Source organism: Lontra canadensis, unplaced genomic scaffold, assembly GCF_010015895.1.
Source record: "Lontra canadensis isolate GAN:19392208 unplaced genomic scaffold, GSC_riverotter_1.0 scaffold58, whole genome shotgun sequence".
NCBI classification, from domain to species: domain Eukaryota; kingdom Metazoa; phylum Chordata; class Mammalia; order Carnivora; family Mustelidae; genus Lontra; species Lontra canadensis.
In genome coordinates this window covers 10,840,974-10,865,215 of record NW_022631052.1, presented here as the reverse complement: position 1 = coordinate 10,865,215, position 24,242 = coordinate 10,840,974, and the positions used below count along the sequence as shown (strand labels likewise).

Here is a 24,242-nt window from a genome sequence, read left to right as displayed (position 1 = left end):
AAAATGCCTCTTTTCCAAAAATTGCTTTGGCTCCATAATTAATTTCATAAAACTGTGACAGCAGCAATACAGACCTTTTTTGATCTTGGGGAAGAAGCTCTCTTATCTTCCAGAGAGATGTATCTCTTGGATTTGCAGGTCTGAAGAAGAGAATTTGTAGATATCATGCTCCTGTTCATAGTCCAAGTATATAATCCACTTACAACCACTTACTGTAATCGTCTAAACAACATCAAGGGAATATTACTGAAAAAAGAAAAGCAATCCTAAGACCCGATGCTGTCCTGCATAAAGGAGCAAGAAGGAAAACTACCTCCACTTTGAACTACAGAAGGGACAGTGTTTGCTTTAGAACTAAAACATCCCATTTGAGTAGCCTTCTGATCTACAGAAAGAGTAAATCTATGACATATTGGTACTGAATGTCACTCTCTGCTTAATTGTCCTCAATGGCTTCCCGATATACTTAAAATCCAAACCCGTCAGCGAAAACCCAAGGCCCTGCATGACCTTGCCTCCCCTCTCCCCCACAGCTTGCTGCACCTTCTGTTTCAGTTCTCTACACCCCAAGCTAGTGCCTGAAATACTTTCTCCCCCACCTGGCACGTGGTTTGCTGTGTCAGCTGCCCCTCCCTTACCTGAGGAGGGTCCCTGGCTGAGACTATTTTAACCTCTTGTTTGATTCCTTCAAAGTACACAGAACTTGTAATTATCTTATTGTTCCTTGGTTTCTGATACATCTCCTGTAGTAGATGTAAATGCCCTGAGGAAGGAACTCTGTGTGCTGCTCGCTGTTACATTCCAGCGAAGGCGAAGTGTTCAATTAATATTTGTAGAGTACATCTATGGAGACTTTTATGACAACCTCTCTCCTCCAACAGACATACCCCACTTCATTCGGGTACAGAGGCACACTTCCCATTGCCTTATTACCAGTCTTCTGACAACCAACAGGGGACAAAATATACAACAAATAGAATGATCAGGAAATAAAATAAATCCCAAAATATCCTATTTGAGCTCTTGTGAGGCTTAGGACTATGTTTTAGAAATCTTTTCATCTCCTGTATTCTATAATCAGTAACTGATACTGCAATTAATTAATTAAATGAAATCAATGGATCTTCTTAAAGTAACACTCTCAGTAGTATGTTCCATACAAAGACAGGGTAATGGACAAATGAGATTTCTTCAACATTAAAGTGGCAAAATAAACTGGACTGCTTTTAAATGGAAGTGTTAGGATTATGAAATTGAACTGGATATCCAAATTTCAGCAAAAATATAGTCAGTGGCTGGAAAAATTACATACACATTTATCCTCTGTTCTGTAACTACACTACTAGAGATCCATCCCAAGATACACTGGCAGTGACTGATGTCCTAGGTTATTCACTGGGGCAGTACTTGCCATGGCAAAACTGCAGACAACCTAAGGCCCATCCACAGGGGACTGGTCCAATCAGCTCTAGTACTCCCTCACAATAAAATGCTGCTTAGATGCTCAAAAAAAAAAAAAAAAAAGGAACAAGGAAGAACATTATGCACTGAAATGGAGACCCCAGACATACTGTTTGGCAAACAAAGCAAGACAAAGAACAGCATATATGCTATGGTAACTTTTGTGCAAAGCAGGGATGGGAATGCGATTGTATGTATTTTTCACATAACATGCACAAATTAACACAGAGGATAACACAAAACCAAGTGGAAGCAATTATGTATGGGAGATGAAGGAGCAAACATGAAGTAAAACTTTTCCAAATGTATCCTGTTAGGTAGTTTTGGCTTTGGGAGTGTGTGTGTGTGTGTGTGTGTGTGTATTTATTTCAAAAATAAAATTAAATCAAAAAAAGGAAAATGACACCCAAAATTTTAAAACAAATGAAGAGAATGAACCTTAATTTTTAAGTTGCTAACATCCAAAAAGGGCTTCTGTATACCACATACTGAGTGTACATACTTAGGGGGACATATTCTGTTGACCAAAAAGAACTGCAAAGAGGGGCGCCTGGGTGGCTCAATCAGTTAAGCATCTATCTACCTTTGGCTCAGGTCATGATCTCAGGGTCCTGGGATCAAGCCCCACATCGGGCTCCCTGCTCAGCAAGGAGTCTGCTTCTCCCTCTGTCACATACCCCGCTTGTGCTCTCTTGCTCTCTCAGATAAATAAATAAAATCTTTTTTTTAAAAAGCTGCAAAGAAATCAAACTTCTCTCAATAGTTTAACTGTTAGTTATAACAACACTGGTGTGTTTAGAAAGATTAAGCAAACAAGTAATTTTGTTAATGTTGTTAGGAACCAAGGTTCAACGTAAGATAAACCAAATACAAACATAAAATCAAAGTTAAGGAAAAAATAATCCAACATAAAATTTGATTTGTCAGTTTGAATTCATGTCTTTTTTAGCTCTATCCACCAAAAAGACCTAGAAGCAGTAACGACCAATAGCAAAATACCCTTCCCTTAAATACCCTTCTCCACCAAAAGACACAGGGATCCTTGAAGGAGCAGCTGATTTCAAGGCCAGAGCAGCATTTTACAAAATGAGCCTGGGACATCTCATTATTCCAGAAAGCAAGAGAGTCGTTCCAAAGGAACACCAATGCCAATTTATGAAGAGACTCCCACTGGCCAAAAATAGGAAAACTGAGCATCAAAAGGAATTATGAACACAATCTACTGAAACAAATTAAATATACAAAACCTCCGGAGTTCACAATGATTTCAGGGGTGAGGAAAGAGGGCAGAGGGGAGCAGAGAGACAAAGAAAGGGGCAGACAGAGACAGAGATTCAAGGCACCGAATAAAACTGGAAGTTACTAGGCCACCAACTTAGACAGCATGGTGAGGAGGGGCAGAGGGAAGGAGAGAATCTCAAGCAGACACCCCGCTGAGTGAGGAGCCCAGTGCAGGGTTCAGTCTCACAGCCCTGAGATTGTGAGCTGATCCGAAATCAAGAGTCAGATGCTTAACTGACTGGGCCACCCAGGGGCCCTTCTCTGAACTATCTTTTGAGGTAATGCAACAACCCAGCTAACAAATGTGTACCCCCAACACAATACCTGGCCATGACCAGGAACTTCACACTGCGAGGACCAGGCTGCTGTCATCTAAACCCATTCACCAATCTTAGCATAACTCAAAAGAGGAGCAACTAGACCTGTGGCCCCTCCGTACGATGTAATAGGAAACACACAGCCTCACTCTGAAATATTCTTGCCAAAAGATTGAACCAGAGCCTAACCAAGACTCTAGACATCATTTTTATTTAAAGGAACAAGGAGGGATAGAAAAAATGTCAGGAAGCAAGTAGGAAACTATCAAAGCGTGAGGCGGTCCACAGGACAGCTGCCTGTTGTTTCAACAAGTTAATGGCCTGGAAATGGGGAGTCATGGGGGAGAGCTACCTAACAATCAAATGTAACAGGAGGACCTTCTTTGGAATCTGATTCCAATAAATCAGCTGCAGAAAGGAGACAAGTGAGAAACAGGATTAGGGATGGGGTTATCACATTGTGCAAGAAATACAGCCAGCTGTTTTAGGTGTGTGAATACCACTGGAGTCGGGTAAACAAATGTCAGTGTTCCCAGAGATGTATAATGAAGTCTGCAGGAATGAAGTGCATGAGATGCGTCCAAGACAGGTCTTCAAATGCTTTAGGGGGAAAAAAAAAGACAGTAAAAAAAGGACAGTAAAGCAAATGTGGCAAAAACACTGTCACTACTGGAGCTAGGTAATGGACACGTAATGATGGATACACGATCAATAAGATGTTGTATCTCTGTGTGTTTAACTGAAGTTTTTTAGGATTAAAAAAAAATCAGTTAATGCTGAGAAGACATTCCTTTCCCGCTCCCCTTGCAAACACAAACCAATCCCAGAACCAGGTACACTGTACAGACATGAAACTGAACTAAAGAAATATGATTTCCCAAATGGCCGACTTTTCCAACCAACCCTGAGCACATAATGTGCACAGCATAGCAGATGTCCCTGGGGAGAGAGGAGTCTACGGCTTTAGGGCAGGGACAAGCGGAGGACAAAGGTGCAGTGCTGCAGTCCACCCTCCCTCCCTCACCAGCCAACTCAGACACCGTATGGCTCTCCTCACTCACTTGGAAATGAAGCAGTGAGGGTCAGGGCACCCATCCAGCCCGGCCTTGGGAGAGACGGACTCTGCTCAGAGGGCAAGAACTCCACCCCAAAGCTCAGAGACATGAATTCCTACATGAACTCCCACCAGAGTTTCCCTCAAGGAGGTTATCAGTCACTATTCCTTCCAAGCAAAAATGCTCAAACATACCTGTAAGTCTCACCCCATGGTGGGGTTGGGGTAAGCTACGTTCTGCAGGAGAAAGAAAAGAGAAGATAAAGCAAGAGAAACTCCAGCCAGTTCTCCACGTGATCACCCAAAGAACAAGAGGACAAACAAGAGTAAAAAGAACCGCTGCCGTAAACGTTCCTAAACGTCACCTGCGCCCCGGCAACACACGCATAAAGGAGACTGGCAGGCAAGGGGGCAGGTATGAGCTACAAAATCCTGCAGATCCCAGATGCACATTCCCCAGATTCTCCTACTCAAAACAGGTCTCATATCCAACATCCCATAAGAGCTTTGAAGGGGACGGCCTGTAGGACTGTGGGACCACCCATCTGACCTCAGGAGGAAGGAGCCTTGCCCCGAGGTCTCCTGACACTACGCAGGGCAACACTCAGTTCCCCACACGAGAGTCAGGAGTGGGCCGGCCGTCTGGAGGGCCGGTCTAGAGCGGGGACGGACTTCCTCCAGTAGGAAGTTAGAGTCTGCTGAGAACCGAGGGAGAAACTGCTTCAATTCAGCCCACGAAATCCCCACCTTCCACGAAAAAGGGCCTTCCTTCTGTCCGCTGGAATCTCTGCCTCATCTCAACGTCGTCTCGTGAAGGAATACCCAAGCCAGCTCCGCCCTCTCACTACGGCTAGAAGTGAGGGATCGGCAAATGAACACCTGACGCTGAGAAGCAAGGAAGTAAGAAATGCGCCCTAAATACAGAGAAACTGTCCTCAGGGCGCAGACGCTCTGGGCGCTGGCCCCGGGAAGCGCCATCTGGAGGTGGAGGTGCAGGATTCCCAGCGGAGAGGACAGAGCTGTCGCCCTCTGAGGGCCGCTCAGGGCAAGTGCTCCCCATCCTAGCCCGGGAGGCAAGGCTCACACTGAACCGCAGCCTGAGGCTGTGGGTCACACACACGGCCCCTGCACTGGCCCTAGTTCTCCTTGTAGGCATACACGCCTGTGGGGGAAGGAGCCCCCTCTGGTCACGGCTGCAGGGGGCAAACGGCTAAGAGGAAGGACAGAGTGAGGACACAGGTTTTCTTCCCAAACTTCAGCCCGAGTCTGATGCAGAATACAGGTAACAGTCCGTCGGCCCTGAGGAAGCCCATGCTGTGCTGGGAGGAAAGGATGTGGATTTTGAAAGAGAGATTTAAACAGACTTTTACATACACTTTTTACACATTTGACTCTCTTTTACACCGCTGACCAAAAAATATTATTTTGCCTGGGAAAAAAGAGTCCACTAGTTTTTCATGAATTTCTTGTTAGAACGATCCTATGGTTGCAAACCAGGAGCTCAGAGTAGAAGGACCCAGTCTCCACAGGGCAGGTGTCAGAGAGGACGACACTGAGTGCACCACATGGACAGACAGCAGCCCACAGGGATGCCAAGACGACGGAAGGCATCAGAGGAATGCCAGCCGCTCAACCACAGAGTGGGGAGGTCAGGAAACTTGGACCGACGCTCCAGAAGGCTGGACCATACTCTGTGCCGGCTAGACATAAAATCAAGACTAATCACCCTGACTCAGCTGCAGAGAAAAATCCACGCATACTCCTACGGGAATAAGCGGCCAAAAGCTCAACATCAGACTCTGCGAACACCGGTGAAGCCGGATGCCGCACCACGCCGCGCGGAGCTATTCTGAGCGAGGCGGACCGGGACACGGGAACTACAAAGGCACACACACCTGGAACCGGCACCGGGGACAAAGAAGAGAAAATTGCTGCAGAGCCCCTCAAACCTCCCAGCCAGCCCTGTGAGGACATAAGCTTGCAGGAGGGCTTGCCAGTGGACCCCAGACCAGAGCCAGGGAGACTGAGGACCCCGTCTTGTTAGCGCTGACAACAGAGGGGAGGTGGGGACTGGTGAGGGCGGAGGTCTGGTGTGGGGACAGGACAGGGCAGCCTTCGAACGGCTGGGACTAAAAGATGCGGGGCGGCCGCTGTGTGAGTGAAGCTCAGCCAGAGGAACGGGAGAGACTGAAAAGTGTGTTTCTACGGGGTCTTAGAACATGAGGCAAGTGTATCACCTGACACAATTTTGCATCCGTTTCCTTTTTAAATAACCAGGATAATGGAGATGCACAAGCCTATCACCAAAATAAAACAAAACAAAAATGTTTTCTACGCCACCAGCCAGCCAAAGGGGGAAGGAGCGTGCTCTGAAAACCCAAGGACAGGTACCCGTGTCATCGATCTTCTTTGCTGAAATGCCGGCCGCAAAGCACTCATGTTTATCACTAAGATGCTGACCCCAATACGGACCCGCAGATGCCTATAAAAACTCCTCAGTTAATAAGACCGGCTCCTCATGTCAACAATGACGTAAAGGAGCACAAGAAGCAAGCACAGCAGGTGATGGGTTTAAACCTGGGTGAAGGGTACAGAAGGGTACGTTTTGTTATTTCCTCTACTTTTGAGTTTATTAAGAAATTTCTCTAACAAAAATAAAATCAGTAAGCCTTTGCTAGGAGATCCCTGTAATGAAGACGGGAAGTCATGGGAGAGAGACACACCAGCATTCCCGATCGCAGAGCGACCTCAACTCTCTCGGCAGGGACACCGCTAGCCCGCGCTGGCCACACACAGCACCGCACACAGACAAGGACGACGCTGGCAGGCCGACATAGGAAAGGCTGACCTGTCTCCAGGGAAACCCAATCATTTGACCACAACAGTCTGTCCTTCCGGCTTTCCGAGTCTGCTGATCTGACAGCACCTTTCCTTTGTTCCCAGAAGACCTCCAGTCTGCGTTAAATGGTTTTCTGTCCCACTAATCGGACCCTGCCTTTCCCTCCCACTTCCTTTCCCGGCGTAGACTCCGCGGCCCCACCCCTCTCACAGGTCACCCTCCTCTTACATCACGACGCGAACGCCGTACCTCAGCTGTCATCACCAGTAACGGCACCGCCATCTCCTAAACCCGTTCCAACCACCCACCGTCTGACCACCTGGCGCTTCGTGCCCCGCCGGCCTCCCGACTCCAGTAATCCTTCACCCGCAGACTCCCAAGCACTAACCTTTCCATCTCAGTGAGAGCTCCTCTCCTGCATTCACTGTGAACTCCCTTGTCGCCTTCTCCCTGTCACACCGTTTTAATAACCCTCTGACCTTCTTCAATCAGCTCTCCACCTGCCCACGCAGGCACCGAAGAAGCTGAAGGATGCCCGGCTTTACTGGATCCATGATGACACAGTTCCAGCCTCCTGGGCACCAGGCCTCCACACACTCCTCCGGAGCCTCCATTTCACACTTCCCAGTATTTCCAGTTGCTGCTTTGCAGTCATAAGGGCAATGTCCCTGGTACCCTCCTTTCTCCTCAAATCTCCCGTGTCTCCTCCGCCTCCCTCTCTTGGGGCTGATAGCCCGCCGCAGTAACTGAGAAACAGAAGCCCCCTGACGGCAGTGTCCTCGCCCTCCCGCAGGCAACCCGGCACTGGCTGCCTCCGCACCTCCGCTCCCTGCCCCCCCCCAGCCTCCTCCCTGCAGGCAGTGCCCTGAGCCTCACAGGCCAGCCCTTCCCCTCGTGCGCAGTCAGCTCTTCGAGGCCTCTCCAAATTAAATCCTGCAATCACTCTCTGCCGGCAACCACCCTGTCCTTCCTACTGGCTCATTCCCACACAGACGTGTTCTAGACCCCCCTTTCTGAAACTTCTTTGGATCCTACAGCCCCACCCCACCTACCAGCCAAAATACCCGCTCTCCTTCACGGCAGAACTTCTCAGGAGCTTCACGCTTTACATTCTCTCGGTCAGGTCTCTGTCTCTGCCCTCCCCTGAAAACCACTCTCATCCAGTCTGTTGTGAGCTCCGTATCGCCAAATCCAGTGGACACTGGCCTCACCTACTCGACGGGACCGTATGACACACTCTCCGCGGCTTGCACCATGGGCCCTCGCCGGCTGTCCCGCCCCCTCACTAGCCACTCCTTGTTTCCGTTACTGGACACTCCTCCTCCTCCTTGGATGGACTTCTAAAATACTGGGGTACAGGGCACCACTGTGAGATCCCCTTCTTGCCGAGTCTATAACCTCTCTTCAAGTAACCTCACCTGGTCACACGGGCTAAGACGCCATCCTGAGGCCAGCTCCCACCTTCCACCTCCAGCCCAGGACCGCATCACCAAGAGCGCCCCAAACCCAAGCCTGCAGCCGGCTCCTCCCTCACTCCATCCCAGAAGCGTCCACGCAGGAAGCCACCTCACTTCCTCTTCCCCGCATCTGCCTTCCCCCATGACCTCTGTCCACCGCCTGGCCTTGTCTCTGCGGCCCCGACAGCCACAGCGGCCAAGCTCAGACCAAGTCCACAGCCGCTCAGTCGGCCGTGTCTCAGCTTCACTCCTGTGCCTCCGCAAACTGTCAGCCCAAGCGTTTAAAAAGAATGAAACCAGGCCACACCCCTGCCTCAACCCTCCACTGCTCTTTCAAGTACGTGCTCCTCTGTTCGGGGCGCGCGGGGGACACCCAATCTCACCCCTACACCCTCTCGCACACCGCACACCTCACGGGCCCCATTTCCAGTCTTCAAGCTCACCACGCCTGCTCCCCCTCCGTGCCTCAAACGCTCCCCTGCCCACGCGTCTCCCTGCTGCTCTGGAGCTGGCGTCTTCTCGGCAGTCGGGCGTCTCAGGGGGCGGCGCTCCACCAACCTCGGCAGACTGACTCACCTCCTGGCCTGCGGGCTCTCTCAGCACAGCGTTCTGCTGGGTCTTCTCCCCCGTCCCTCCCCAACAGCGTCTGAGTTAGTGTGTCTATTTAAGGATGCATTTCCTCGTCTGTTGTCCTCCTTTCCCTGCCGCATGAGTGCCAGCACCCAACCAGCAGGAGCTCAGAGAACAGCGAATTTACCAAACACCTGAGGCTCTTTCATCAGTTTGGGTTTCACAGGGCACCAAGCAACAAGTGTTTATGGAGTCTGTGCGCCCTGGGCAGCGAGCACGAACACTCAGTCCCCCTGTGTGGAAGTTACCATCTCCAGCAGGGAGGCAGACACCATCAAAGACATCCACAAGAAACGTAAAACCCAAGCTCTGCTAAGTGCTACGAAGCAGCCCCTGGTCAGCAGGGTCCGGGGAGACCGCCCCAAAGCAGCAAGAGCCGGGAGCTCAGCTCGACAGGAGACAGCTGACCACAACAGACTGTGGGAGGGATTAAGGCCTGTATGAGAGGGGACAAAGAGCCCAGAAGGGACACAGGGCGTGGTGAGAATGGGGAAGATGACACAGAAGTCACAGGTCTTGATCTTTGTTCTAACTGCAATGCAAAGGCACTGAAGCGGTTAGTTTTTGTACATTTCTAAATGGGAATATCGCACTTGTGTTTTATTTTTAATTTTTAAAAAATACTTTATTTATTTGAGAAAGAGAGAGCAAGAAAGGGGTGAAGAGCAGAGGGAAAAGCGGACTCCCCGCTGAGCAGGGAGCCTGGCACAGGGTTCTATCCCAGGACTCCGTGACCATGACCTGAGCTGAAGGCAGATGCTTAACTGACTGAGCCACCCAGGCGCCCCCACACTTGTGTTTTTAAATAGAAAACTGTAGCTAAAGTAGAGTTGATAGGTGAGTGGGAAGCAGGAGTGCTTGGGGGTGAGTATGCTAGAGATTACCTTAGGAGCCTAGGACAGGAAGGGTGGTAACCTGCACCACAGAGATAAAAAGAAGTGGATGATTTTAAGGCACATTTAGGAGAGAAAAATCAGTCAGATTAGTGGACTGAACCCAACAGCTAAGGGAAGATGAAATGCCAAGGATGACCCCTAGGCTTTCAGCCTGAATAACATGGTAGAGGTGGGGCCATTCATCAAGACAGGAAACACTAGGAAAGACCTCGGTTTAGAGATGAAGAACAGGACTCCAATTCCAGACATCTGTAATATCCAAGAGCAGATGTCGAGGACAGTGGCTGGACGGAAGGAACTGGCACTGAGATAAGATGTCAGCACTTGATAAGATGCAAATCTGTGAGTCATTAACATGTAGAGGGTTAACTGAAGTGGAGGTTGGAAGCTCAGGAGGAAATGCCAGGTGAGGAGTAAAGAGGCCCCTCCAACATTAAGAGTACATCCTGCACGATTCCACTCGCAGAGTTCAAAACAGGCAGTTAGTCTACGCTCTTAGGAACAGAGAGGGCAGGAGCTATGACTGGAAAGGAGCACAGGGGGTTCGGGGGTCCGTGCCACGTGGCTCCATAAGCTGGGTGCTGGTTTACCCAAGTATGTTGACTTCAGAGCTGTGAACCTGCATCATGCTGTACCCTGCAGTTCGTGACTGTAGTTATGCTGCCGGGAAAACTTCAGGGAAGAAACAGAAATGGGAAGAATTCCCCTGAAAGGGAAAGGCAAAGTATGGGAGAAAAGAAATGCTGGAAAGGGCCCATGGAGAATTAAGAGTGCACCCGTGTGGGGGAAGGACAGCCCTCCGCTGTGGCAGAGGGAGGTGGCACATGGTGGGAGAGCACAGGAAGGTACTCAGTCAGCAGGAAGCAAGGCTGTCTGCAGAGGAGAGGGTGAGTGGGTGCTTGGCAGCTTGGGAGCACAGAGAGGGTCCCAAATGGTTGTGTGAAGGGTGGGAGAGTGGAGTGACCGGAGAAACACGGGAGGTGGTCATAGCTTGTCACCCAGGTGCCGTGCGAGGATCACAGATGGATGAGTGTCTGCAGGACTGGATTTTAGCCAAAATGGAATGATCAAAAGACAAAGTGGCTGTCTGCCTGAAAGAAGTCACGGCCTAGTCCAATAGAAATTTCGGCCTTTGTTTGCTGACAGGGAAAATCATAAACCTTCCCAGGTTTTCATGTCAACAACTTCAACTGAGCCTTGAGGGCTGCTGGAATGCCCGTAACCTTTCCCACTTTCAGCCTGCTCTGACTCCACCTCTCCCCCCCACTCCCAGCAGCCGGCCCCCATGCCCCAGCTTGCCACTCCTCAGGGAGAAGACAGAGCGCATCAGAGCACTCCCTCCTCTCCCACCACCAAAACTCAAACGCACACACACTGTCCAGTTCCAGAGCTTTCGTCTCCTTTTCCAGGGGAAGAAGTGCCTGTGATCCTGCTCACCCTGCGCCCCTACACCATTCCCCTCTGGACATCAAATGAGTTTTTCTTTTTTCATCTTGAATGTATTCTCTGAAATTCAGACTGCTGGCTCAGGAAATCTAGTCATTTGAAAATAACTACACAATTACTTCGTCAAGTGAAAATGACCTCTTTTCTTGTTTCTGAGAAAATACAACTACTCTGACTATAAGAAAGTTAGAAAGTATTACTGGTCCTTCTAAAATTTTAGGCCTGCAAGACTTCCTATGAAGCATGAAGGACAAATAATCCCACTCTGCAGTAGCAGACCTTTTCCTTTGTGGGTTACATCTATTTCAACAGAGAGCAGATGAACTTCCCCTCCAGAACTAGATGTCAGAACGTACAGGTTACGGTTTTTTTCCTCAAAGGGACAAGAGCACACTGTCTAGGAAGGATAAACACAAAAGAACAGGAAAGAGGGGCACCTGGGTGGCTCAGTGGGTTAAAGCCTCTGCCTTCGGCTCAGGTCATGATCCCAGGGTTCTGGGATGGAGCCCCGCATTGGGCTCTCTGATGAGTGGGGAGCCTGCTTCTCCCTCTTCCTCTATCTGCTGCTCCTCCTGGTTGTGCGCTCTCTCTCTCTCACTTTCTGTCAAATAAATAAATAAAATCTTGAAAGAAAGAAAGAAAGAAGGAAAGAAAGAAAGAAAGGAAGAAAAACAGGAAGGCATGAGACCGCCAAGGTTCCGAAGAGGGAAGGAAGGATGGGATTCGGGCACAGATGAGGGGTGAAGCATGGTAAAGGACCCAGTGGAGGTTGGAACACCAAGTTCCACGAGGACATTAGCTTCGAGGGGACTGGTGTGCAGCTGCATTTCTACTAGGAGGTGAGTCTGGCCTTAGTACTCCTCCTGGAAATGCTAGTTCAGTTTCTGAAACAGGGAATACTCTCTTCCAATGTGGTTTCTAAAAACCGTGCAAAGATTTAACTTGGAAGTTGTCACTGCACTCAACATGTCTTTTCCCTTAGAAATCCACACTGTGAGTCTCCCTTCCACTGTAGCCCAATCAAAAATCAACAGCCAAATCCCCATCTCCTAATGGCAACACCAAATGCTGACATTCATTCCAGCATGAACTTGTCAATGTCAGGATGGGTTAACCAGAACTCTGCAGAAGAAAGTGTACTAGGCTGAATACGGTCTCCCAAAAATTAATGTTCACCTCAAAACTCAGGGTGTGACTTTATTTGGAAATAGGGTCTTTGCAGATGTAATTACTTAAGATGAGGTCATATTGGATTGGGGTGGGCTCTGAGTCCAATGACTGGTGCCATTATAATAGAAAGGAAGGAGAAATTCAGACAGACACACACACAGGGGTTAGAAAGCAGTGTGGAGAGAGGCAGACATTAGAGAGATGTGTCTACAAGCCAAGCCAAGGATTGCTGAGAATCACCAGAAGCCAGAAGAGGTAGAGGATTCTTCCCTAGAGCCTTCAGAGGGAGTACAGCCCTGCTGATACCCTGCTGACACTCTGAAGTCAGATTTCTGGCTTCCAGAATAGAATACATCTCTGCTGGTTTAAGCCGCCCAGTTTGTGGCACACGGTCACCACCACAGGAAGCTACAGCCTAGGAAACCTCTAGCTCATGGATATTAACACAAGGACGAGGAATCCTTTCAGTAACATCTTTCCGTCCACTGATCTCTGTCAGGCCCTACAGACACACGATGGGTCTTTGTTTATTCTTTTGGGATGCTGAATGGGGCAGGCTTCTTTCACACTGATCCAAACCCTTTACACTCGGTTAAAAACCTGGAGTCATTTCACCTTTGCTCACTTTAGAAGAATACGAGCTATATATTTCATTCACATTCTCTTACTCAAGAGATTACATTTCACAGAAAAATCTTAATTTTTCCTTTCCACTAGTTCCCTCTTTGTTTCAACTTCAATCTATAAATGGCACATTTGGTTTTCACCTCTCACCATAAGTTTCACACGTACGTGTATGTGTGTAGACAACACACACACACACACACACACACACACACACACACACCTGGTGGGCAACATGGTAAAGGAGAGTGAGCATAGGTTTCACCTCTCACCAAAAGTTTCACACGTACATGTATGTGTGTACACACACCCACACCCACAACCTCCCCCGCAGTGGGCAACATGGTAAAGAAGAGTGAGCATAGGTTTCATAGCAGACCAGCCTGAGATGAAACATACCTGTATCTACTGTGAGCTCCGGGGTCTTGAGAAGAGCTTTAAGCCATTCTTAGCACTACCAAATTACGGTTTCGTGTATGATGGGAAAGAATACTTTCTTAGAATAAAATTTTAAAGTCTCAAATCAAAGGGAAGTGGGTAGGAATGGAAAAGAATGTTCCATCTGGAAATAAGATAAAATTCAGTCAGGGAAGACTTTATAGTTGAAGCACAGCTTCTGCTGTGGCCAATGAGTCACATGAGCCTCTCCGCAGTGCCTGGCCAGTGAGGGAACATGGCCTGTCCCTGTACAACCAAGACAAAGCCTGACCGTGTGCCACGGAATGGAATCGTCTGGGGTGCCCCACACTATGTGCATGCAAGACTCCCATTCACTTGGCCACGCCACTTCCCTTCCCACAGCAATGATGATCTCAACATCTCCCTAGCTCACCATAAACCCGGTCAAAGAATCACCCAGGAGAGAAGCCAAATACTAGGTGCCCTCTAGAGGGTCCAGAGTACAAAAGAGTTCCTGTCTCACCCACAAGGCCTCATCACCAGAAAATACTTTAAAAGGAAAAAAGACTCCACTCTTCTTCTACATACGTCAAACCATGAAAACCTACCATTAACTCAGCAATTCGTCCTGAGAGCATTCTACCTCCAAGACCTTGATTCCCCAAGCACCCCAGCTCTCTGCATCCACAGAGGTTCTCCCCAACCTCCACCCTCCCCTTAAAATGCTCAGCTCACTTAAAGCTACCTTTTACCCCAAGAAGCAGAAATTCCTACCAACTTCTGTTGTATTACAAAATACACACTTTGTAGCTTTCCCAAATCGAGCAAGTTATCTAAGCCTAAGACTCAATTTCCTCAAATACAAAGAGAAATAATACTTCTACCTCTATCTCTTAAGGTCATCACAAAAGTGAAGTAAGACAATGCACAAGTCAAGGCTCAGTAAATACTATCTTTTTCTTTCCTCAATCTGCCTGCCTGCTAAACACAGGGAGTGTGCACTGCTAACTACGGGTGGCTTCAGGAACTCACACTCAACAGTCATGTAATCACCTCCCAACCGCCACTCCCTTTCCAAACTGTACTGTCGCTTCCTGCTAGAGTTACCTTGCCCTCCTAAGTAGCACTGAGGGGGTCATTAAATCTGGGTGCTCCATCCTCCCACTGTGAAAGCCCAGTCCCCAGGACTCCCCAACACTATTCAGCAGTCAAGGTACAAGGACCAGACCTGAGCTCGCCCCAGACTTTCTCTCCTAGTGCCCTGAGGAGTAAAGAACGGAGCTTCCACGTGGCCCAGGGATGGTGCCCAGGACAGATGTTCAAGCAATTCCTACTACCATGACCCTCTGGGCTACCAGGCTCTTCCGTCTGGCCTTCAATACTATAATCCCTTCTTACCTGAAATTAGCCAGAGCCCTTCTCCGCTGGTAACAACCCTAACTGACAAAGAGCTCTAAATAGCCACCACCAACCCGCACCCACCTCAGTTCTCCCTCTCCAAAGCTTCACGTGACTGGGATCAACATTCGCATCATCAAGTAACTGCCTGTGGAAAAGGAAAATTGGCTCTGGAAACTTGATTTCAAAAAGGGATCCACAGACCAGCATTATCAGCCTGGGAACTGATCAGAAATGCAGAACCTCAGGTCCCAACCCAGCCTTATTACTCAAAAACTGTACTTTAGCAGGATCCCCAGGGGATTCTAACCTGAGACTCGAGCACACAGTGAAGCTTGTGAAGCAGTGACCCAGAGGGTCAATGTAGTTCTTTGCAAGTGCTGGGACAATATCTCATACTTAATGTGAAAACGCTGTTTGTAAACTGGAAGGAAATAAAAACACCCTACTTGACTTCTAACTCTCCCCAAAAGAGGACAGGGCCTGACAGTATTACGTGGTGGTTAAATACACAGTGGGCCCGCAGATCACTGCCCAAATCCTATTCCTATCACGATCAATGTGGTCCCAGACCCTTTCCCAAACTACCTGAGCACCAGCTTCCTGTCTGTGAAACAGATCTGTATACCTACCTACTTAGATCACTGGATACGCAAACAGTCCATTGTCTTCGCCGCCTTCACCATAACAGATTCATCTCCCTAGTTATGCTCCCTGTTCAAACAGTTTCTAACTACATGAGCTCAGCACCCTCTGACCTAGGGTCATGCTTCTCACAATCTGTAGTAATCATCTGTTGATTAATGTCCGTCTAGACATGAGCTCCTTGAAGGCAGAACTGGGTCCATTTTGCTCACCAAGTCACGAGCATACAGCGTTATGCTCATCTCACAGGACACAGCCAAGTGTTGTTGAAAAATAAGTAATCCAGGTGGGTGTCCTAGTCAATGGCTTCAGGTTTTATTTAAACCCTTTCCTGAGTTGGGGAAAATGCTATGAAGATAAATATTGGCTACAGAATGACAAATTCTTTTCCCTAAAGATTCCTCTTTTACCCAATTTCCTAGCTCAGAATAAGCTGGGTGTGCTGTAGTAGCCACCTCTTTCCTTCTTCTTTTTTCTCTATCCCTGCCCTCTCCTTCCTCCCATCCAGAAAGTTTTAAAGCATGCTCTAAATTGTTTACGTCACCCTTCACATCTTACTCACACCAGGTCTGAGGCTCTTCATACAACATGCTAAGAGCCTAACACCTGGCCCAGTTCATCTCAATACTGTACTCCAGCAGGGCATGAGGGAAAACACCTTCAGGGATCAGGCAGGTAATAAAAATGTGGGCAGCTGTCCACTTTGAGACATCAGGGCCTACTGGCCCATCCTGGCTTCTCTCCCTTAAAGGCATTCAAATCCTTACAAATAAGAAGACACCAACAGGCTGAAATCAGGCCAACAGCCATGAGTTGAGTCCCCCGCAAAAACAAAAAGCAAAAAAACTAACTTGTGAGCATGGGATATGAAACAATTTGCCCAACCTCTTAGAAAAAGTCACCTAGTTCTTTCCAGTTATTGTCCTAGACCAACAATTCTTAAAATATTGTCTGAAGGCTCGTAAGGATTCCAAAACCCTTACAAAACATCAAAATGATTTTCAGAACAATACTAAGGCACGTTTTTTTTTCGCTGGGTTGAGATTTGCGCTAAGGATGTGAAAGCATGTGTTGGTAACACTACAGACTCCTTGACTCCTCACATGAAACCCTAAGACAGAGAGACCGAGCACTGCTCGCGGTCATTTGTAGTCTTCATCTCTGTGGACTCAGATTTAAAAAAAAAAAAAAATAAAAGCTTCACTTAGGAATACCCTTGGAAAAGCAATAAAAATATTAACTTTATTACATCTAGACCCATTTGTTATGCTTATATTAAATACATATAAGCATACTTTTTAAACTTCTATTTACCGTGTCATGTTTAAAACGGGGAACACGGAAGGTTGCCCAGCAAAGTACAATGGCTGCCTAAGGAAAAGGGAAAAGCACTTACATAACTGAGGTGCAACCTCAACTAGCCTTTTTTTCTTGACAAAACGTCATTTTCTACTTGAAAGAATGACTGACAAACTGGTTATGCAGACTCAGATGTTGGGCCCACATTCTGTGTAATAGGAAACCACTGACGGTATGTTGCCAGCAGTCAAATCCAAACTTTCAAGTGAAAAATGGGATTTTAGGAAACGTGTCTGCCACCATGAACTCTATAGCTTTCCAATATTTGAAGACTTTTCCATCGAGACTAACAGTGATCCTAAAAAATGTAATTTTTTTTGATATTACATATAATGAAATGTGTGAACATTTGCAAGATCTGTGTAATTCAGTGAATCAGTATTTTCCAAATGACCAATGTTTCAGTTAATAAAATCATCACAGGTAAAAGATCTGTTCAAAGTACAAGAGAGACCAATAGGTTTTACTCTATTAGAGTACAAAAAGTTCACTGATACGGATTCCCATCGATGTTGCAACTAATCTTTACAAACTGACCACTTGTCGAGTTTTAGTGTTGTACACAAATGAACTCACAATTATCTGAAAAAGCTACCAAAATCCCATTTCCAACTATGTTATCTGTGTGAGGCCAGATGTCTTCAAGCTACTTCAACCAAAACAACAAACTCAAAGAGTCTTTGAATACAGAAGGAGATGCCTTCAATTTAAGCCTCATTATGAAGGACACTTGTGAAAATGTAAACATTGCCACTCCTCCCACTACATGTTTTTAGGGTTTTGTTTTTTTTTTTTAAGACAATAGCTGTTTTTCATAAAAATGTCATCTGTGTTAACACATAATGCCTTTACCATTATTTTTAAATAAATTAGTTGAATATTTTTGAAAAATTTTGGTTTTCATTTCTATTTATGGAAAATGTCAATGCCTCTAAACCACACGAACAGAAAGCTCTTTGGGGTCCTTAGTACCACTTTTTGAAGTGTCAAAGGATCCAGAGACCAAAAGGGAGTTGAGATTCCACATTAAACATTTTTATTTTAAAGCCTGAAAGTACATGAACAAATGGTAAGATGAACACTTGTGTTAGTAATTTCCATCATCAGCCATTGTTATTACTGAAGTAAGAAAAACGCCCCCCATGCTCCTCCACAATAATTCCAAAGTCAAGTTTTATACAAGAGAACTAAAAGATGAACACCACAGGAAGTAACTCTCTACACAGAGAGGCGTTTTATAAAGGATTCAGAAATTATCCCATTAGGAAGCAATCCACTCATGTGTTCTTGTAAGACCTTGATTTCCAGGTCCAAGGCTGCAAAATTCTATCATGTTATTCCCCCTGGACATAATGGACGCCCCTGTTCGTGGAGAGAGCGCATGGCACATGTTCCCAGCTTGGTTAGGAACTCCTCCTCACAAATCATCAGGAAGTGCCAGAAATCAACTCCATCAGATATTAACTTGGCAGTGGTACAACTCCAAGGGAAGGGATAGCTCTGCTTAACCTTTTTCTGCAGGCTTTGGCACAAAAAACGTAAGCGGAAAGGCCATTTAGGTCCCTGGCGCCTGCATGCTGCCAAGTAACAGGACTAAGAGATTGTTTGTTCTGTTCAAGGCCAGAGATCTGGGCACACGGCAGAAGCAGTCCCTACCTCCTCGCTAATCTCTATTATACCTTCCGAAAATGCCGGTCTACAGTACACGTAACAGGCTAGAGGAAGACTTGGATGCTCAAGCCGCACCGAGACCCCGTCGGCTTCCTTTCCCTAGCTGTCCGTCTTAGCATGACTCAGTTCCATCAGTCACTTAGAACTCACTGGTTGGACTGTGGAATGCCAAAGCCATTCAATTCAGCTTTACCATCACCATCCGTCCTGGGATAGAACATGCCAGTGGCCTGGAAGACACCCGTTCTGGCCGCCCACGGCAGGCTCATGGTCGCAAAAGGCCCGTCGTACTTATACTTCATACTTACTCTAGGACCCCACTGTTCTAGATACTAGAGGTCTTCCTCCTCATTACAGTCCCTCTGCTTGGGCCCTGGGCCACCTTGGCGGTAAGAGGTCACAAAGCCCCACTCTGTGAGGTGCTAGCCCTCTCACCAGGAGGCTTCAGAAAGCCTCTGAAGACCAGTCCACCTCGTTTCCCTGAGCACTCCAGAGCGGTCACTGAGGCCTCTGGCTGGTGTACTCCTCACACTTCTTCACCTGCCCTAGTTGATAACACCCCAGAAGGCCCAACTGCCAGGTCACGTTTCTGAGACGTGCTTCTCACTCCGAGACGTGAACGCAGACTTCCTCACTTCCTGGGGTAACTTCAGCAACCAGAAGCTGGAGGGCATCAAAGCTGAGAGGGGAGTTTCACTTACAGTGGTCCAGGCGGTCACCTGTAACTGCCGGGTCTAAATCTCCTGTGGCCAAAGCCTTCCACATCAGAACGCGAGCCTCAGAGCATGTTCCAGGCTTCTATTCGCCCAAAGGCCTGTCTGGACACAGTATGGCATCCAGTCACTGGAGTACTATGCACCTTTGAAAGCTGGAGTGACCTCAAAGCAGGACCCTCCCGTAATCCATCAGTCTTTGGCCACTGGCTGCCACCCATGTAGTATCTTAGTAACGTGCCTGACCAGTGTTCAAGGGCCCTTCTACCTGGTGCTCAAGTAGCAGCTAGCATCTCCTACGTACACTACTGATAACCACTGACCTCTATCACTTATGGGATAATTTCCTGCAAAGACAGTGGTAGAATTTATGTCACTTCTGATGCCCTTCTGTTTCCTTGCCACCAGCTGGCTAGAAGAGACTCCAATCCAATGTGACTCCCGAACACGAAGAGAACCCCGGACAATGGCCACTTCGGCCACTCACCCAGTATCTCTTGAGGAGGCCACCTTACCCCTACCCTTGGCCACTTTGCTACTTGGGGCCCCAAGTACATCAGCTCCTCCCTTCCTTTGCCCCCTTTCTGTCTTCACCCCTCATTTCTGCCCACACTTTGACAAGCCCCACATGTCAAAAGTCTGAGGTTCCCTGAGCTCTCCCTCACGAAATTCAATGGCTAATGATATGGGCTCTCTGTTTTCATGAGATACAGGGAAGAGAATGTTTCCACTTTGTCCCCCAGACAACTGCTTTTCTTATGACTTGGCCTAATGACTCCTAATGGAGAAAAGGAAAAGACAAAAGAAGCCACGTGTGATTTTTCTTTAACTGGAAAGTACCACAAAGACTATAAAATTAGGTCCAGGGACGGGAAACAGTGTGTGTGGAGGGAATGATGCCAGGTTTTTTTTTCTGAGAAGGGTAATTACATGTGTCATTAAGGCGATAAAGGAAGACACAGGTAGCATTCCCAGCTTTCTTTCACCCAAGTCCTCCCACAAAAATGGCCTATGGAATGACACAGCTGGGTGGAGGCCCTAGCTCTAGCCCTTGCTAGGGGATCATGTCTGATCTCAGACTGATCTGTAAAAATATGGATAATGATGTCTATTAACGCTTTGCTGTGATAATTAAAGAAGATGATAAATGTGAAAGTACCTATCAAGAGTGCCCACAGCATAGCTGAGGCTAAATAAATATGAGTTTCCTTATCTCCCTCATTTTCATTAGCACATGACACATCTGTCCCTGCCAAGAGCACCACCTCACAGGCAAGGGCTTCCTGAGGCTAGAGGGCCACCTCCCTGTAATTAGGGCTCCTCCTCTGTTCACAGTGGAGCGCTGCTGTCTTACCTCCGTGCCTGTCTCCTGTACCTGCTGGTTTCTGCCCCGCAGCTTTTTTCTTGAACCTCGACTCACAGGACTATTTTAAAATGCATCTGGCTTCAGTGACAGTTTCTCACAGAGTGGACATACTACTTTCTTCCTGCTCTTCAACTCTGCACACAGAAACGCTGGAGCAATGGGACAGAGGGTGGCCCGCTCCAGTGATGGCCTCTATGGGAATACCACATAGAAGGCATGTTTATCTTATCCATCTAGCCAATGTGTAACACATACATTAGGAATCATAATGGTTTGGTGGGTAGAACACTGGACTTGCAGGCAAGTCTGAAGCTCAAATTCTTGATGTGACACTAAATGGCATTTTGTCACAGGTCATTTGGCCTCATCGGCCTCAGTTTACTCACGGGTGAAGTGTTAAACCATGCAGATGCTCCCTCTCACTGTCAAATCCTGAGGGTTACATGCCACCCTCAGAAGGAGGAGCACTGATGGGGGCATCAAAAGAGTGCTATCTTTCCTGGACACAACGAGGACACCTACAGAGAGTCAAAGTACTCTAAGCCCTACGGAATGTAAGCAAATGGACTCCTGCCTGATTCATCTGCCTCTCCCTGCCCCTCTCCCTTTGGCTGTCTCTGCTGGATCTGGCTTCCTCAAGGGAGCAGTCTTTCACAGCTGAGCCCAGAGACAACCTGGGCTCTGAGTACAAGCAAGAGCTGCCCAGGGGCAGAAGTAAGCACAGAAGGCTCAAGTCAGACAAGCCCAAATTCTTGGTGACAATGACTCTCTTCATGAAACTTGCTTTCTCCCTGTACTATTGGAGTAGTAAGACCCAAAGGGACAAAATCCATGTCCAGGCCCTGGAGAGAAAGAAAGAGAGACTGGAAAGCTCAAGACCCCCTCAGGTAAAGGCAAGGAAATGCCCGGGAGCCACACAGGGCCCAGCCTGGGTAACTAAGACACACCGGACCCAGGAGGTCGCAACAGAAACAAAATGTGGGTTTCAGCAAGATCGCCCCAGTGACACCTGGATTGGAAGTGTCACTGAGTGTGCCAATCAAAAAGTTAGGGATTTGGAATTCTGGCTATTTTCCTAAACATATATTTTTTAATTGCGGTAAAAAATGCATAACAAAAGGTACCGCCTTAACCATTTTCAAGTGAACAATTCAGTAGTGTTAAGAATATTCATATTATCATGAAACAGGTCTCAGGAACTTCATCTTACAAACTGGAACTCTATCCCCCCAAACAATAACCCCCCCCGCAAGCCCTAGTAACCACCAGTCTACTTTCATTCTCTATGAACTGGACTATTTTAGAAATCTCAGATTTCTAGCTATTTTCATATCTGACTCATAACTCATAAATTGTATCATTTGGCAAGCCAAAGTAACCTATACAGGGAAGACATATTTATAAAGAAGGCTCACTGAGGAAGCATAAAGTCAAGAGCAGCTGACATCTTGTAGTGAAAGAACCATACAAAGATTAACAATAATCCTAAAATAGGATAAGATCTGGCAATCAGAAATCAGGATTCACATGCACTGAAATTTCTCAATACCCCAAGCTCAAATAGGGACAAGGAATGGTTACAACAAACAATGTAGAACATCATGGTGTTCAGGCTTTTACTTGGTAGGACTGGCACTGATGGGTGATCGGTGTTACTTCTAGAAACATATGCTATTAAAGACTAAGACTAAATTTAGCCAATGGTCTCAGCAAACATACTTCTACGTTCTCCAGACAGAAATACGCACAGGACTGAACTAGAAATGCAAAACACATAAACAATTCATTATTAGCTAGGCCTGTGACTCCGGTTCCTGATGCAGCATTTCATAGGCTAGGCTAGAGCCCATGGAGGACTCCTTTTCCCTTTATTAGTGGTAATCTTGAGCTTCAGGTCACAGGAAGTACTATCACGAATAGAAGAAACTGTTAAGATACTAGACCTGTACCTTAAGTCCTACCACCCATAATAAAGAAGACAGGCAGAGGGTACCCCAGTCCAGCACAGGATAGAACTAAGCCAGAAAGAGATACAAAGAACATCTGTCACTCTATTAGGCTTCCACACAGGGCAGTCGCCTGCAAGTCCATCAAACACAGAGGGGGAGAGAGAGAAGAGGGCGAGCTAGGTGGGCCCTTCCATGTAGGAGTTGCCCCAGTCTTACACTCTGGCCATGTACAACAAACAAGGAGAAAAATACCACCCATCCCTGTGAGCTTAACATTTTAACTAGGCACAGTGACTAGGCCCACCGGAATAGAGGCCACTGAAGTGCCCTTACCTGACCAAATCAATTCTTCTTATGTGGCAGGGAAGTAAGGTGAGGGTCAGGAGAAGCTCAGAAGCTGAGAAGTTAGCCTTTATCGATAGGGGATCTCCTTTCTCCTGCTTCCCAGCTGTGCATGGGAGAAGCTTATGATGTGTATGAACCACAGAGACCCAGACTGCATGTTCCACTGGAATATTCTAGATTTCAGCAGTGACCAAGTAAAGATAAATACCTATCCTTGTCTCCTTGAGTTGAAGAGGACGAAAAAACCATTAAAAAATTATCACAAATTTGGGGCGCCTGGGTGGCTCAGTGGGTTAAAGCCTCTGCCTTCGGCTCAGGTCATGATCCCAGGGTCCTGGAATCAAGCCCCGCATCGGGCTCTCTGCTCAGCAGGGAGCCTGCTTCCTCCTCTCTCTCTCTCTCTCTGCCTGCCTCTCTGCCTACTTGTGATCTCTCTCTGTCAAATAAATAAATAAAATCTTTAAAAAAAAATTATCACAAATTCAAAGGCTCAAAAGGACACAAAGGAAAAAAAGTGCTTGGCTGGAAACAATGGCATTCAGAATCAAATTGACACAGACAATGATTTAAAACCTTAAGTCGAGGGTGAGAAGATTTTCAGAAAATCATATTTAAGGAGAAGCCTATTGCTGTTCAGGCTTTGGGAAAAACACCAGAAACTTAAAGAATAACAAACTCCACTTAAAAACAAGTGCTGCTATCTCAGTGAAGCAAGGAACAGTGGGGAGAGAAAAACAAGATGGCTTCAGGTTTCTGGTCCAGAGGCCTCCAAGACAGCAAAGGAAAACAGCATGGCAGAGAGAGACTGTGATAATCACAGTTCATGTGAAAAGAAGCAAGCCAGACCTCAGAGGAACAAAGAACTCAAACGGGACAAAGGTGTTTCTGCTGTGTTTAGAGATAAGGAAAGTGTCCAAGGTCTAGGAAACTCAACGCCAGATACAGGCAAGAGTTTCGGGACAAGCAGGAGGCTGGAGGAGCTTCCTCCTTGTTGAGCCCAAAGGGCACATGCTTAGAACAAACTCCAGAGAGAGCTTTGGTCTAGAGAAACTTGAGGGGGATTTTCCATCTAGGAAAAAATAGTGAAGCAAGGAGAAAACTTACCAAGTGACAGGAGTCAAAACCCCCAAGACATTCCAGAAAAAGAGATAAAGGAGGGGCCGCAGTGGGAGGCTGAAGGGCTGCCAAAGCCTTAGGATCCTGCTGGGTAGGGGAAACTCAA

At 47.2% G+C, this 24,242-nt stretch overlaps 1 protein-coding gene across 3 annotated transcripts in view; it reads right to left on the bottom strand.

Moving 5' to 3' along the window:
- ZNF664 (zinc finger protein 664) overlaps positions 1 to 24,242 on the bottom strand; it is a 43,308-nt gene that overhangs the window by 4,001 nt on the left and 15,065 nt on the right. For all 3 annotated transcript variants that reach the window (XM_032876468.1, XM_032876467.1, XM_032876469.1), the window contains one exon: positions 75 to 140. The gene's annotated coding sequence lies outside the window, so the exon portion shown is untranslated. The remainder of the gene's footprint in view (positions 1 to 74; positions 141 to 24,242) is intronic.